At 35.7% G+C, this 14,759-nt stretch overlaps 1 protein-coding gene and 1 long non-coding RNA gene across 9 annotated transcripts in view; one reads left to right on the plus strand and one right to left on the minus strand.

Annotated features, from left to right (window-relative positions):
• IMMP2L (inner mitochondrial membrane peptidase subunit 2) overlaps positions 1 to 14,759 on the plus strand; it is an 845,985-nt gene that overhangs the window by 316,194 nt on the left and 515,032 nt on the right. The window lies entirely within an intron of this gene.
• The window catches only part of LOC144288563 (uncharacterized), a 53,641-nt gene that overhangs the window by 14,700 nt on the left and 24,182 nt on the right, over positions 1 to 14,759 (minus strand). For 2 of the 4 annotated variants that reach the window (XR_013356512.1, XR_013356509.1), the window contains exon 5: positions 13,403 to 14,522. This is a non-coding gene — a long non-coding RNA (uncharacterized LOC144288563). Of the gene's footprint in view, positions 1 to 13,402; positions 14,523 to 14,759 lie in introns of those variants that run through there. The other 2 variants (XR_013356510.1, XR_013356511.1) reach the window with 2 other exon arrangements.

Here is a 14,759-nt window from a genome sequence, read left to right on the forward strand (position 1 = left end):
AGAAGGATGGTCCTCTTAAGGAAAGAGCAGAAATTGAGAATGGCCCTGGGCAGACATAAACTGCAGACATCCTAGGGTCTTCACAGATCTAACATTAGATTGTCCTCTACTTTTGGCACCATTGCCCTCTTTTTTTCACCCACTTAGATCTATTTTTGTGCAGTAGATAGATTTCTCTATAATTGGGTTCTAACATTATCGTATTTATCCGCTGAATCTATTTAAAACATCTATACTGTTGTGGTGGCAGAAACAATACACAATAATTTAACAACATTTGCTTGTTTTTTAAAGGAAAATATATATTCTTTTATGAAGTGAAATTAACCTTCTAGATAAGGGTTCTCAGACCTGCTGCATTATAATTTTCTGGGAAGTGTTGAGAGAGAAAGAGAGGATGAGAGAGGGAGAGGGAGAGAGAGAGAGAGAGAGAAAGAGAGAGATGGAGACATACAGATAGAGCAACAGAGTCAGAGTGAGAGATGTGGTTCAGGTACATCAAGCAGACGGGTGGGAATATGGATGGTTAGGGTGATTTAATGATTAGTTAGTTTCATTCATATAAAAAGACAAGAGCAATGTTAAGCATGATTTCAGTCTTCTGATGTGGACTTTTGAAACTTCTAATTTCCCTTTGTACAGTCCTCTCCATTTTTTTGTCTCCCCCCAGGTGACAGGGCCTTTCCACTGCTGTCTTCTAAGTGTAAGACTACCAATGTGTTTATACTCTGGGCTTTCTTTCCTGCTTCAGAACTTATCTGTCTGGTGTTCTCATCCCTCTCAAAAACTTTCTTGAGGCAAATTCTGTCAAAATATTCCTGGGGGGGGGGGGGGGTAGAAAGAAAGAAGAAGAAGAAAAAACCTTTTTCAAAGGGCATGAGTTTCTAAAGTGTATAATGCTGTGTTCCCTGGTAGATTGGTTTTCTCAGTATTACCATATTGGCTCATGAGTACTCCCGCATGACAGCTATAGCCCCTTTAGAGAAAAACTGGGCCACAAAAAACTTAGTCCAGGAGTGCTGTGACATCAGAGCTTGCTATTTGGAATGTGTCCTCTTGATAAATCATTCTAAGGATCTTACAAAGGCTGCTTCCCCTCTGTCCACTGTCTCCAAGTTCCAACTCTGTCTTTTCTTTGCAGACTGTGTCTTTAATTGTCTAAAACAACCAAGTATTTTGATATAAACTCTTTCACCATCCTTTTTCTGACTCAAACATTTCCTGAGGCCTTTTAACCTGTTCCTTTTACTTTCTTTCTTTTTTTTTTTTTTAAGATTTTATTTATTTATTCATGAGAGACAGGGAGAGAGGCAGAGACACAGGCAGAGAGAGAAGCAGGCTCCAGGCAGAGAGCCCGATGCGGGACTTGATCCCAGGACCCCAGAATCAAGCCCTGAGCTGAAGGCAGATGCTTAACCACTGAGCCACCCAGGTGCCCCTTTTTACCTTCTTCTATGATCTTGCTTAAGAAATGATTTCCCCCTTACTCCTGTGTCTTCCATTGCTTCCTTTCCCCAGATGAAGGCATTATGCAGAGTTCTCCCATCCTTTTCATAATCCCTCCTCGGGCTCCCATTTCTCAATCTTGCCACTTGTTCTTAGACTTTTCAAAGGAGAGGAAAGCCCCTGTGGAAGTTGTTTCCTCTTGCCCATGTCTATTCGCCTTTTCCTTCCTTGTCGTCCGGCTTCTACACTTGCTGCTCCCCTGAAGTGGCTGCTTTTGAAGGGCCACAAATTGTCTGGTTCAGTGGCTTTTTCTTTTGTTTTTCTTCTGTGAATTCTCTGTGATATTTGCATCATTGACCAGCATTTCCTGCTTAAATTCTTTTTCTTTGGCTTCAGGTTCCCTATGAATTCATGCTTTAGGGCCTATCTGGAATGCTTTCGTATCCACATAGAGCAAACTGGTATAGTTTCTTATCTCTAAACTTCTGTAGCTCCCTCTCTGTTATTGCCTTGAAGTACTTATAGTTTTCTTATATTTCTTCATATCCTCTGATGGCACAAAATCTTATATATAGAATGAACTTAATAAATATTTTTTAAATGAATTGGTGGATGGAAAACTGAACTGATATATATATATATTATATTAAATATATGTTATTATAGAAGAAATATATATATATATGTATGTTCTTTCTCTTTTCATCCAGATAAGGCAGGGGCCCTATCCATATCTATATTGTTGGGGGACATATCACAAAATTCTAAAGTTCTAGTTTTATTTCCCACTTTGACTAATGCTTCAGTTCTCTCAGAAGAAGAATGCTTTTTGTTACTTTGAAGATTTCTTTGTTGGGATTCTTACTTCAATACTCATGCTACTATCATGATACAAGGGCAATTTTTGTTTTCTATGAGACCTTCCCTTAAAGGACAGTACTGTGATTGAAGATATAAGTATAGGCATATGCAGTATGTCTTGTATTTTAAGCAGATGGTGAAACTAGAGAAGAAAAGAAACCTAAAAATGCGTACTACTTGTCAATATATCAGGCATAGAGAAAGAGAAATGCTTCCTGCTTATGGCAGTGAGAAGACACCTTAATGATTGGGTTTATAAAATAAGTTTGCAGATAGTAGTTAGTTTTCTAAGAATAATGAGGCACCTATCTTCCTGGTTGAAGAGACTTCTACCTAGAAACATCAGAGAAAATTAGATGAATTTTATAAGATGTTCTAGTTTTTAGTTTAGATGTGAAACAAACCCAGCATGGAAATTTCAAACCGATGAATAGAGACAGTGAAATAATCATGTTGGAAGAGTGTTCTTTTCTTTAAAAACGAACTTCAAAATTTTTAAGACAGTGTGCCAACTGAATTTCTAGTAATCTTTACATTAGGGGTCTCTTCTTATGGAAATGCCAAGGCTGAGATAATTTTAGTTAAGATGAGGCAGGGAGTCAAGGACGTAAGAATCAAAGTCTCAACCCAAACGAGTTACTTAGAAGAGAGGAAAAGGAGAAGACATGGATCGCTCACCCTTGGCAAGAAACACCTCGCTTGGAATCTGAAAGTACAGAATGAGTACTTGGCCTCCCTTCGCAGATTGGAATAGAGCTGAGGGGCAGGTAGGATAAGGCCTACAGACTAAGGATACCTGGATTGTTTTTCTTTACCTGACCCAAACCCTCAGGTCTATCTAGAAGTGTCCTACCCACCTATTTCTGGGCAGGTTCTTGATACCATATTTGTGCATGCTATAAAGAGAAATGAAGAAAAGTTATTTTATATTTCAAATACCCTTCTATATTGTTGTTAGGGTAATCAGGTAGATACGTTCTTTAGAGACTCATTTAATACAATTATGTCTTCTAAAAAGTCATTTGCTCTTAAAGGCTAATTGAACCATACTTTGTGTTATTATAGGAAGGCATCTTTTCCTGATAAAAGTGGTAATTATTTATTTAGCTAAGCAATCTTGTTGATTGAATATAGCTAAATGTTTGGCATTTAGGCTAAGGGAATACCTTTAGGCTCTATTGGTATGTGAATAAATTGCAGATGAACATTAGTTTACTACTTGCGTTGGCTGAAACTACATGCTAATTTTTGAGTTTTAATGTAATTAGTTATTTCTTTCTGAAAATTAAAATTTTTGAAGAAATAAATCATGCTCTTTAGGTTCTCATCACTGTATTTTCATAAACACTTAGTTTTAAATGATACACATGGAACCAGCACCCATGGTAGTAAGGTACTGAATGTGTAAAACCATTTGTGCATAAGCTGCCTCAAAGGATAATTAGATGATTATAATGGTACTTGCTTTGAGATAGCTAATTAAAAAAATCTATTGCTCCCAAGTCTAATTATTTGAGTAATGATAACATATTAGCAGTCATGAAACTTCAGTTACAGCCAACCCCGCTGAAGAAAAGAAAATAAATATGTTAACATTTTCTACAAAGACCCAAAGGATGGCACCAGACCAATCTGCATTTTCTACTTTGTATTCTATGCTCAGCCTCCCATACATGTGAGCACTCTAAACCACCTACACAAATATCATTCATCTGATTCACTCTATTTGTTTTCATTTATTTTATAACTCTTCCTTTGGCACCAGGGAGATAATTTTCTCACTCTTCTCTATCCTTTGCGAGCCTCAGAAAGAAGTCTTTTGTAATTTATACTTCATAGTTTTAACAAACATTTCATAACCGGTCAGTAAAAATGTCAGATCTCTGGGCCAGGACATAATTAAATGAATGAGTATCAATGTGGTAATTCAGCAACAGAATAAAATAATTTAAAGGGGTTATTAATTAGGGACTTACTTTGATTTTGGAATTCTAATCAATAATGAACTATGTTATGGAGAAAATCTTTCTTGCTTTTACCATTCCCATTACTTGGACTGTTAAAAATATTAAATAAAACCATGTCAGTGAAAATTTTACTTTATTGTTCTTTTCCTGAATGATTAATCACCTAAGAGAATGTTGTTAAAATATCAACAAATTGGATATGGTCAAAAGGAATGTTTTGCTGTGAGCCTTTAAATCCAAACTGAGTGAGTCAAGGAATATATAAAACTTTGTAATGGACTCCGTTTGAGGCCATTACTTCCTGATTGAAGACTGAAAAAAGAGCAAGAATTGAATGCTGGAGGCTAATAATAATTTGTTTGGCAGGGAACCCTCTAAGCTGAAAGCAGATGTGTAAAGTGTTGGGTACTGTTGGGATGAGGTATGGTAAGGACAGGGAACAAGTAACAGTGGTGGCTCTTGGAATACCAAAGAATGAAAAGTTAATTTTGAGAACCAATCCAAAAGGCTGATGGAGTCAATCTTTTGAAATAGAAAGGATCTGTCTTTTGTTAGGAATTAGTTGATTCTATATTTTTAAAAATCTCTTTGAAGTCTGGGGATGACAGAGGTGAGCCGAGACATAGAATTCAGCATAATAACGAGCAACAGTAATTGAAATTTTCATTCTAGGGGCTGCAGTAAGTGCTTTATGTTTATCATGTCAGTTCTTAAAATCCTGTGAAATATGTCAGTCTCCCACGAGGAAACTGAGGCACATAGTTACTTCATTAGTGTCTGAGCTGAGGTGTTTGACCAAGGCAACCCAATTCTTTTTTGTGTGTGTGAAGATTTAATTAATTGATTTATTTATTAGAGAGAGAGAGAGTTAAATCATAGAATAGGTTTCCTTGAATATCTTAAAAATATTTTTTGTTAAAGTTACTTTATTCAGAAACATTGGAAGAGTGATAAATGGCGATTGCTGGTCTTTTATCTGCCTACTAGAAATTTTTACCCATTTTTGCCCATCAGGAGCCTAAGAGCAATCCCTCTGGAAAAGTCTCCCTTGATGAGGCTTATTGTTTGTTTGTTCTGTTCTGTTCTTTTTCATTGTTCTCTTGCTTGAGAGATGAGAATAGGCTTCTAAGGCTGTGCTCCTACTTAAAAAATCTCAAGATCAGAGTCACTGAGTAGGCTACTGTAGTACAAAAAGAGCATAAGTACAGATCCTACCTTTACTGTGGTATCTTTACTGGAAAATTGCCTAGCAAGTCTGGACATATATGCTGAGAGTGGAAAGCTAAGGGGGATTTACTTCGTATGAAGGGATATTAAAAGAATCATGTTTTTGTTTGTTTCCTCTGGATGGATAGAGAAAAAATAAGCTTAAGTTAAAGCAAGCAGGATCTAGTGTACTAAAACAGATGTAATGAAAAACCTCTGCACTTTACTAGTAGTGAGATCTGAAGGAGTTTATGTATTTTTTAAAATCACAGTTGTTCAAGAATAAGGTAGTATATGAGGTGGTTTGAAAACAGTGTAGTGTGTCATTAGGAAAGCAGACTTGGTGTCATTGGGCTGTATTTGAAGATTTAACACTGTATATTGTAGCATGTTTTAATTGTGTGTGCACTTGGGTTTGGAGCTGTACAGGCAGTTCTCTACTTAGGGTGATTGCACTTCTAGATGATGCAGAAAGGCTGCCAGCCAGTTTTACCCGTGTTATTATGTAATAGCACTTAATGCAAGCAGGGCACAAATGAACTCACCCCTGCTTGTCTGATTCCTGACGTGAATCAAATAAGGCCCCCTCATCAACAACTTCAGCTTGTTCCCATGCGCTCCTCTATGGAACCCTGTATAAGGATTAGATTCAGCTCCAGAGCAGTGGCAGCTAAGAGAGAGCAGAGTGGGAGCAAAATAAACTGAGCCATAGTTCCTGACTTGACCTTCTGTGTGTGTGTGTATAAAACATATGGTATTTAGTTGTCATTGTTAGTTATTATAACTTACTGTTAATCATTGTGTACCAAAAAGATTAGTTTGTAAATTCTTTTTTTTTCCTAAGATTTTATTTATTTATTCATGAGAGACACATAGAGAGAGGCAGAGACACAGGCAGAGGGAGAAGCAGGCTCCATGCAGGGAGCCTGATGTGGGACTCGATCCCGGGTCTCCAGGATCACACCCTGGGCTGACGGCGGCGCTAAACTGCTAAGCCACTGGGGCTGCCCTAGTTTGTAAATTTCATTTATGAAATTAAAAAGGTAAAGATGGAAGGAAGGAGAAGAATATGTATTTGGCTAGCAGGAGAGACCTCTTTGACCTATAATGTCCTGTGACATTCAGTGGGACCTGTTTCTTGAAGAGCTGGTTAGTTGGTTCTGTGAAAGTCACCATAGAGAATTTCTAAAAGTGGCAATGACAATGTCTTTGAAATAAATATATAGCCCGTCCAGCAAAAATACTTTGAAGGGCTGCACTCATTTGATGTATGATGCTTGATGTATTATACGTATGCATTATGTTTGATATATTTAGGAAAAAGAACTGAGTCTCTGTACTGTATAGTCACGCCTTACATCCCAGTATATCCTAAGGAAAAATAATATAAGCAGACTTTCTAGCAACAATGTTCAAGGAATGACTATACCAGTAATACCATTTTTAGATAGGAAAGAAAGACTTGATTATGTCAATTTTGTACCTTTGGTATTTGTCATTATTCAGGTCAAAGCTTTAAAGTGGGTTTTTTTTTGACATTGTGAAGAAATCCTATAATGAGAGAGATCAAAGCAAGGAAAATTTGATGCGATTGAGGATTGGTTCACCCATGAAGCTTTTGCATGTCACCAAAGAGCAGGCTGTACATGCAGCACAGACACTAAAGGACCCATACTATTTATCCAGGGAAATTTGCTTTGAGACAATGAGAGTGGTACAATAAACTCTTTTAAAAATGAAAGCTATTGTCTGGAAAAGCCATCAGGGATTGCTATTTGACCCAGAATCATCTCCTCTAAAGCCTTCTGTCCTTGCATACTTATGTTATACAGATAGTACTTAATATTTTGTATTATGAGTGTTTTTATTGTCTTTTTTTCCTGTCAAATGGGACTTCTTTAAAGATAAGAACCTTGCTTTCATATATATATATATATATATATATATATATATATATATATATATATAATTTTTTTATTTTTTATTTTTTTATTTTTTTGCTTTTCCTTCCTTGCATTGTGCCTGTCACAGAGAGGTGTACAGAATACTTTTTTCAGGTACATGTCCAACTCTCAGAATCTCTCTGCAAGAACCTTAAATCTGTCCTTGAGGTTTTTTTCCTGTTTGTTTGCTTTACCTTTTCCTTCTGTTTGCTTCTATAAAAACAAGTCAGGTGTACCAAAAGTACACCTTTTGGGGTACTTTTGGGGGTAGGAACTTGGAATGGAAACCTAAATCTAGATTATTATTTTTCTTTCACCTATTTTCAAATTTAATTTAATTAATTTTCAAATTTAATTGTTTTATTGTGGTAAAGAGCATGTAACATAGAGATTATTATTACCTTTAGGTGTCTCAGAACTATATGATTTATAGATATCTCAGAACTATGTGATTGATAGTCTATAAAATAGTTAATTGAACATGCTTTTTATTTCTTCAGATTCTTTTAGCATTAGGCCTTTGATAAGGATTATAATCTCATAATTTCATATCTTTGAGGAAATAGCATCAGCTTATTATCATTCTGATTTAATGATTTTGTTTTTTTCCTGGAGGGATTTTGGCAATTGACTGTGTGAACTGAGGTTTGAATCCTAAATTCTTACCCTGTGATCTTTGTTAGGTCTGTTAACTTCTCTGTCTCAGTCTATCTTTAAAATGAGAATAGCAACATATACCCTACAGGCTGTTGTAAAGAGTAAGTGACTTATTATATGAAAGTATTCAGTTAATACCTACATATAGGTGGTGATCAAGAAATGATTTTTTTATAATTTGTTCTTTGTTAATCTAAATAGCAAAGTATATAGTATTAAAATTTTTCATGGGAAAAGAGAGCTTTTAGATCATTGAAATATTATCAGATACAGCTACTTTATGTGTATGTGCTAATACATATAATAAACATCAGTAAACATTATTGAGTACATAGTATGCATGGCAAATTATACATATACATTTTTCATGTGTGTTTTAATGCAGAGGTGACTATATGCTCTGGAGTTTATTATAAACTAAAATGAGATTTTTGTTTTATGACTTGCAGTTCATATTGTAATTTATTTAAAAAGAAGGGGATTGTAAATTGCATTTTAAGGATAGATGTCTCTTATGAAACATTTGCATCAATGCACACGGTGGACTCTGGAAAGTATTTTCAAAGCTACTTGCAGCAGGATTTGTCTCAGTCATTGAAACATTCTTGGACAGGACATAATAATTTCTCACCCACTAGAGAAATGATATTATTGTAGAATAACATTTTAAAATGCAGATCTTGTAAAAGGTGATAGATGACTATTTTAAAGTGAGATTTATTTCCTTTCTGAGTATAGATTAGGATGGATAGACTTAGGAGCATGACTGATCAGTGCTTCTGGTCTATTCAGCAGTTCTATAGTGGGTAGATTCTTTGTATTAATAAAGTAACTATTTTAAACTTATTCCTAACAAAGCTCTTACAAAGGTAAGCAGTGTAATGTGATCCCAAGACAAGGAAATTGTTTCCATGAGAAGTTTTAAATTTCAGTGATTTTTTTTTTTCAATCGGGAACTATTTTGAGGGGATTACGTTGCTCTGCTACTGAATGTTGGGGATGATATCCTGAGGATCCTTTTAGTGTTTAGGGTCCTTTGTATCAGATCCATGCCCCTCCTTCCAGGAAATGGAAAAAGAGGGAGCCAGAGATACATTATTTTACATGTTTGACAGTGACAGAGCCAGTGGCAGATGACACTGGAATCTTAATTTTTTGCATTTTTTTTTTTTTGCTCCTCCAGTTTTAATTACAAACAAAACAAAACATTTACTTTTGAAAGTGTAATGTAATCCCTATTCTTTCCCAAACATTATTGCTTATTTTCTTTAAAAATATGTATCTTGCCTTCCCTTACCATCTTATTTAAAGTAACATCTTCCCCCCCAATTCCCTATCTTCCTGGCTTCTTTATTTTGCTTTATACCACCACTATCATCTGACTTACTGTATATTTTTCTTATTGGCTTATTGTCTGTCTCCTCTATTAGAATCAAAACTGCAAAAGCACTAATGTATATCTGTTATGTGTACCACTGTATCCTGTTTCCAAGAAGAATGCCTGACGTATAGGGTAGCTTCAGTTAAAAAAAAAAATTAAAAAAATGTAGTCAAAACAACACAAAACTTATGCTTTGCTTCTTAAGGTGATTGAGCTCTTTCTACAGAAGCATTGGTTTCATGAATCAATTCATCTTAAATGAAATATCCCTTTAAATATTAGTCATTTCCTTTTTTCTGATATCTCTGAATATATATTTCTATTTTGGCAGCTTTTAATTTTTACTGCTGATTTTCTAGATAGCAAAATGGACTTTTTATAAGGGTCTAGATTACTTTCCCATGATTATCAGTGTTTGTAATTTGGGGCCGAGAACTACCTCTCAAGTCATCTCTACTTGGTCTCCCAATATGGTGGGCACTTACAGATTTCTTTGTGTCTTGCTCACCTGGTTGTGTCCATCCACCATTTTCCAAGAATTTTAGGTGGTCAGCTGTCTACAAATCCCCAACGTCGCATGCACACTCACCTCCATTTCTACTCTACTAATCAATCAGTATTGGGTCACCTAGAGTTCATTGAGTAAAATCGCTCATTATCTCTTCATCCCATTCCTAAAGAGAACTAGTCCATTTTCCCAAACTCCCTTCCTGCTCAGGTAATGTTTTCCTTTGATGCTATTTTTTAGCACTGTTTCAACCAGTCTCTGTGAAAAGTCAATTCTACATATCCTCTTTACTGTCGATCATTAGAGCACAGCCACCTAGAACAAAGAAGAGGCACTTGAATCGCTGCCTGGGTTCATGAGTGAAACTAACTGTGAGGACACTCATCTTTGCCCCTCTGGGTATATTTGGAGTAGAATCAGTTTAAATGATAGGCTTCCATGGGAGAAAGGAAGACACTTCTCTGACAATGAATTCTACATGACAGGAAGCTCTGAGTGCATGACAAGTGCAGTTATTTTTGATTCTTGAAACTTGTCATCAGAGAATTGTTAGTAAGGTAGACGTAGGGGCCAGCACTCCAGTTGATAGTTTCCTTTTCGAGGCAAATTTAAGTTACATTAGTAAATTTTAATTGCACTGATGTTTTCTTCCAAGAGTGGGGATCGTGCAAATTAAAGGAAAAAGAAATCCTTCATTGGACTTCTAATTGTTTCTCAATTCTTATCTTAGGAGTTATTTATTTATTTAAAGATTTTATTTATTTTATTTATGAAAGACACAGAGAGAGGCAGAGACATAGGCAGAGGGAGATGTAGGCTCATTGCAGGGTGTCCAATGTGGATTCCATCCCCAGACTCCAGGATCATGCCCTGAGCCAAAGGCTCAACTGCTGAGCCACCCAGGCATCCCTAGGAGTGATATATTTATTACAACATTTGAAATATGTTTAGTCAAGTAAAGAAGCTGCTTCTTGAAAGATGTGCTTTGAGATTGGTATCTAGTTTTTCACATAGTTTGGGTAGAGTGTAATTCTCTAAAAATTGCATAAAGATTGCATTCCTGAAATTGAGGCAATTGCCTGTGGATTTGATATGATAAATGTCAGTTGGGGACAACACATTGATTTTCATTATATAGCTGTAGGATGTAGGCATGCTTTGCATTTCCATTTAAAGAAGAGTTGTGTTTTTAAAGATGTATTTGGGCCCTCCAAACATATGTGTGTGATGCTAGATTTTTTATACGACTTTCTCAAGAGAACAGATAAATTGTTCCCAAATACCTGAACAAGCTAAAATGGGAATCATGATTGTATGAATAGGATCTGAATTTGCCTTTGTGGAAGACTTAATCTAAAAGCATATGGTAAAAATTTCCTTGTTTTCTAACCATAATACTATATTTTTGTTGAGATTATTATTGAACCAAGAAAGAATTAAAATCTTAATTTGTGTAGTCATACTAAATTTGACTAGCCATCATGTGTGGGTTCCTCTTATTGTTTACAAAGCCTTTGTAGCTTTAATCTGTTTGACGAACTCCTAGTAATCTTTCAAGTTCTGCATGAAGCAGCACTTCCATGAAGTCTTTTCTCTGCTAGGCAGGGTTGGTTGCTCTTCCTCTGGCCCTACTACTGCTCTGCATTATCTATTCTAGATACAGATTCCTATTATAGCCATATCACAACAGATTACAGATGGTTATGTATCTGTTTCTCCCTTTTCTCTAGCAGATAGTGAGTTTTTCATGGGCCTGCTTTACTTCTTTAATATCAGTTCCTTAAGTAGGGACTGAGTTTATAATGGGGTTCTTTAGTTGGGAAAGTAAACATACCTAATTGCCTATATTTGTCGTTAGTTCATTTGTCATAATCCCTGCTCTTGAGCTTGGCTTTGACTTTGATGGTGTAAATAAAGCGAGTCTATCTGACAATTTTATATGGATGTGCTAGGTATAATAAAAGGACTGATTAAAGATCCTCCAAGTTAAATTAAACAGTGTTACACTCTCTACTGCACCAATAAGTCAATGTAAAAGGATTTTATTATACTTTATTCTGAAAAGGCAATATCACAAATCCTGTTTTATTAATATCTAAATATGTTATATATCTTGATATAACCATTGATTGGTTTTGAGAGGTTTTGTATGATGGAAAGGATATAGAAGGAATCAGATTAGAAAGAGATTTTAATCTTCTGTACTTTTCCCCGTGATTTTGTAAGCTTGCATCCCATACACGTCGGCGAAAATAACTCTATACCTTTATTAAAACTTCAATATCTTCATTTATATTTAGAGTGGTAGCAACATAAAATTGAAACCTGAGAGTTGTGAAAGATATAAAGTCATGTTTTAATAGAGAAACTAAATTGCTCCTTCAAAGAGCCTATAAAACTGAAAAGCATTCATTATAAATGTAATAAAAACTTATGAGTCCCATTTTATTAAAACTACACCCCGTTTCCTGAAGAGACTGGATCATTTAGAGGTAAACCAGTGACACTTTGTCTAGCAACCTACTTTATGTGGGATCAGCTATCTACTGAAATGAAGTTGGTGGTTTTAACATGATCCCTAAAGGACACCCATTCATGTTATAAGTTTAGAATTTTTATTTTAGCAGAGTTTGCAGCTTCTGATGAAAATGCACCCCAATCAGGTTAATAACAATAGTAAATTACTTAAAGTTCCTTCAAGAAAAAGAACAATCATGAAGGATAAAGCTTATGCTCCCACTAATTGGTGTGTTACATCAATCTATCATTCTGTAAACTTCTTACTGAAGTCAGATTATATAGAGTAACATTGTTGCGGGATAATAACATTCTAGTGATTAACATTAATTAGCCTTTTTTCCTCCTTTCAGATACAGTAATATTTTTAGTGTGTTAAAGGAGAATCATTTCCTTTTAGCCTCAGACTGCTTTTCAGCACTTTCAACTTCTACACATTTGATATTTGATTCTATTTTACATATTCCATGCACCTATTTCTGTATTATTTTAGTTGACTGTGGTTGTATTGGTGATAGTGATTTTAAAGTAGAAAAAGAAACCAGGTAAAATGATAGGTAAGTTGGCCAATCGACTCTAAGTAAGAGTACTTAGTTTTAGAATCAAACAGCTTAAAAAAGAGATTCTTGGATGTTTAAATGAGAGAATTGGGGGGGGGGGTGCTGCATCGCTCATTTGATTAAGTGTCTGACTTTTTATTTTGGCTCAGGTTGTGATCTCAGGGTCTTGGGTTTGAGCCTCCCATTGGGCTCTGTGTTTAGTACACGCAGTCTGCTTGTCCCTCTCCTTCTGCTTCTTCCCCCTCATGCTTTCACTCTCGCTCTTTAAGATAAATAAATAAGATCTTTTAAAAAATGAGAGAATTGAAGTATTTTAATTAGTAGACATATCGATTTATTTAGAAAATAAGGCAAGATTTCTGGAAATGGTGGCAGAGCATGTGTTTATTCTAATTCTTTTCTTGAAACACATTCCATATATAAATAAATGCAAAATCATGGGAGAAATGGGCAAAAATTATATCACCAAGAAAACTAGGGAACTGTAATTCCAAGACACAATGACTAACATGTTTGTCACGTTCGGTGGAATTTGGACCACATTGCGGGAGGACATGGTGAGCTAAAACATACTTTTTCAGATCTCTGCCAGTTTGTACATACTTCTGGAAAAGCACATATTCTCTTCTCAAACATTCACTTCAGTAGTTGGGCCCAACATGAAAAGTATTGAAGAGGTTACAAAAATAAGTAAGAGTGTACTCTCAAGGATCTTATAGTCTAAAGAGAAAAATATGACAAAGACATAGAACTATAAGGACAGATATAAGTATTACGGGAACACAAGATCCTACAGTGACTGGGTTCCAATAACAAATGAGGACTGGGTGGGAGTGGGGGGCGGAGGGGAGGCTTTTATGCCATGCATTTGCAGAAGTGTCAACAAAAGATAAAATTATGGTAGTTGATGATGGAGGAAAAATAATTGATTATAGAGGAAGTGGTAAGAATAATGGCAAAAATCTACAATGCATAGTTAGGGAATACTTGTCAATTCTGGTCTGGTTCCTGCATAAGCTACATGTGAAGTGGAAGCATCACTGTTTCATAATGAGCTGCAGTTAACCAGAGTGACCCAGCACTGTCACTTTGAGTTTGTTATCTCAATTAAGCCACACAGCGATCCTATGAGTTAATAACTACTTGTACAAGTTAGGAAAACAAGGCTCAGAGAGAACTTGCCTGAAGTTACTCTGCCATTGAGTGGTTGAACCAAGAATATGAACCCGACCTTTCTGACCCATGTTCTCACTCACTGTATTATATGATTCTGTGGGTGGGTCTGGAGCTGTATTTAGAAGAATCATCATGTCAGGCCAAACCTTCAGCAAGTTTATAAAGAGTAGAGAGAACATTATTGTCTCCTTATTCTTCTCCTCCTCCTCCCTCTTTTCCCCTTCCTTCTTCATCCTCTTCTTCTTTTAATAAAATGAGCAAAAAGAGGGCTTTGTTTATCCTCCTGTAATTGCATTCTTCCTGGAGGACAAGAAAAAAACACTTATCTCAAAATGCTTTGGAATTATTGGAGAAAAATTTTAATTACAACCTAAGTATCCCTAAAATTGACTTATCCACATAATCTCTATTACACTATGCAATGTCATCTGTCTACTGGTTTCAAAATTATATTCAGTCAGCATTTTTCCTTCTTGTTGGTTACTTTTGTTACTGTAAGGCAGATATTTGCCTCTAAATCCCTACTAATGTGTGGCA

This window comes from Canis aureus, chromosome 18 (assembly GCF_053574225.1).
Source record: "Canis aureus isolate CA01 chromosome 18, VMU_Caureus_v.1.0, whole genome shotgun sequence".
NCBI lineage: Eukaryota > Metazoa > Chordata > Mammalia > Carnivora > Canidae > Canis > Canis aureus.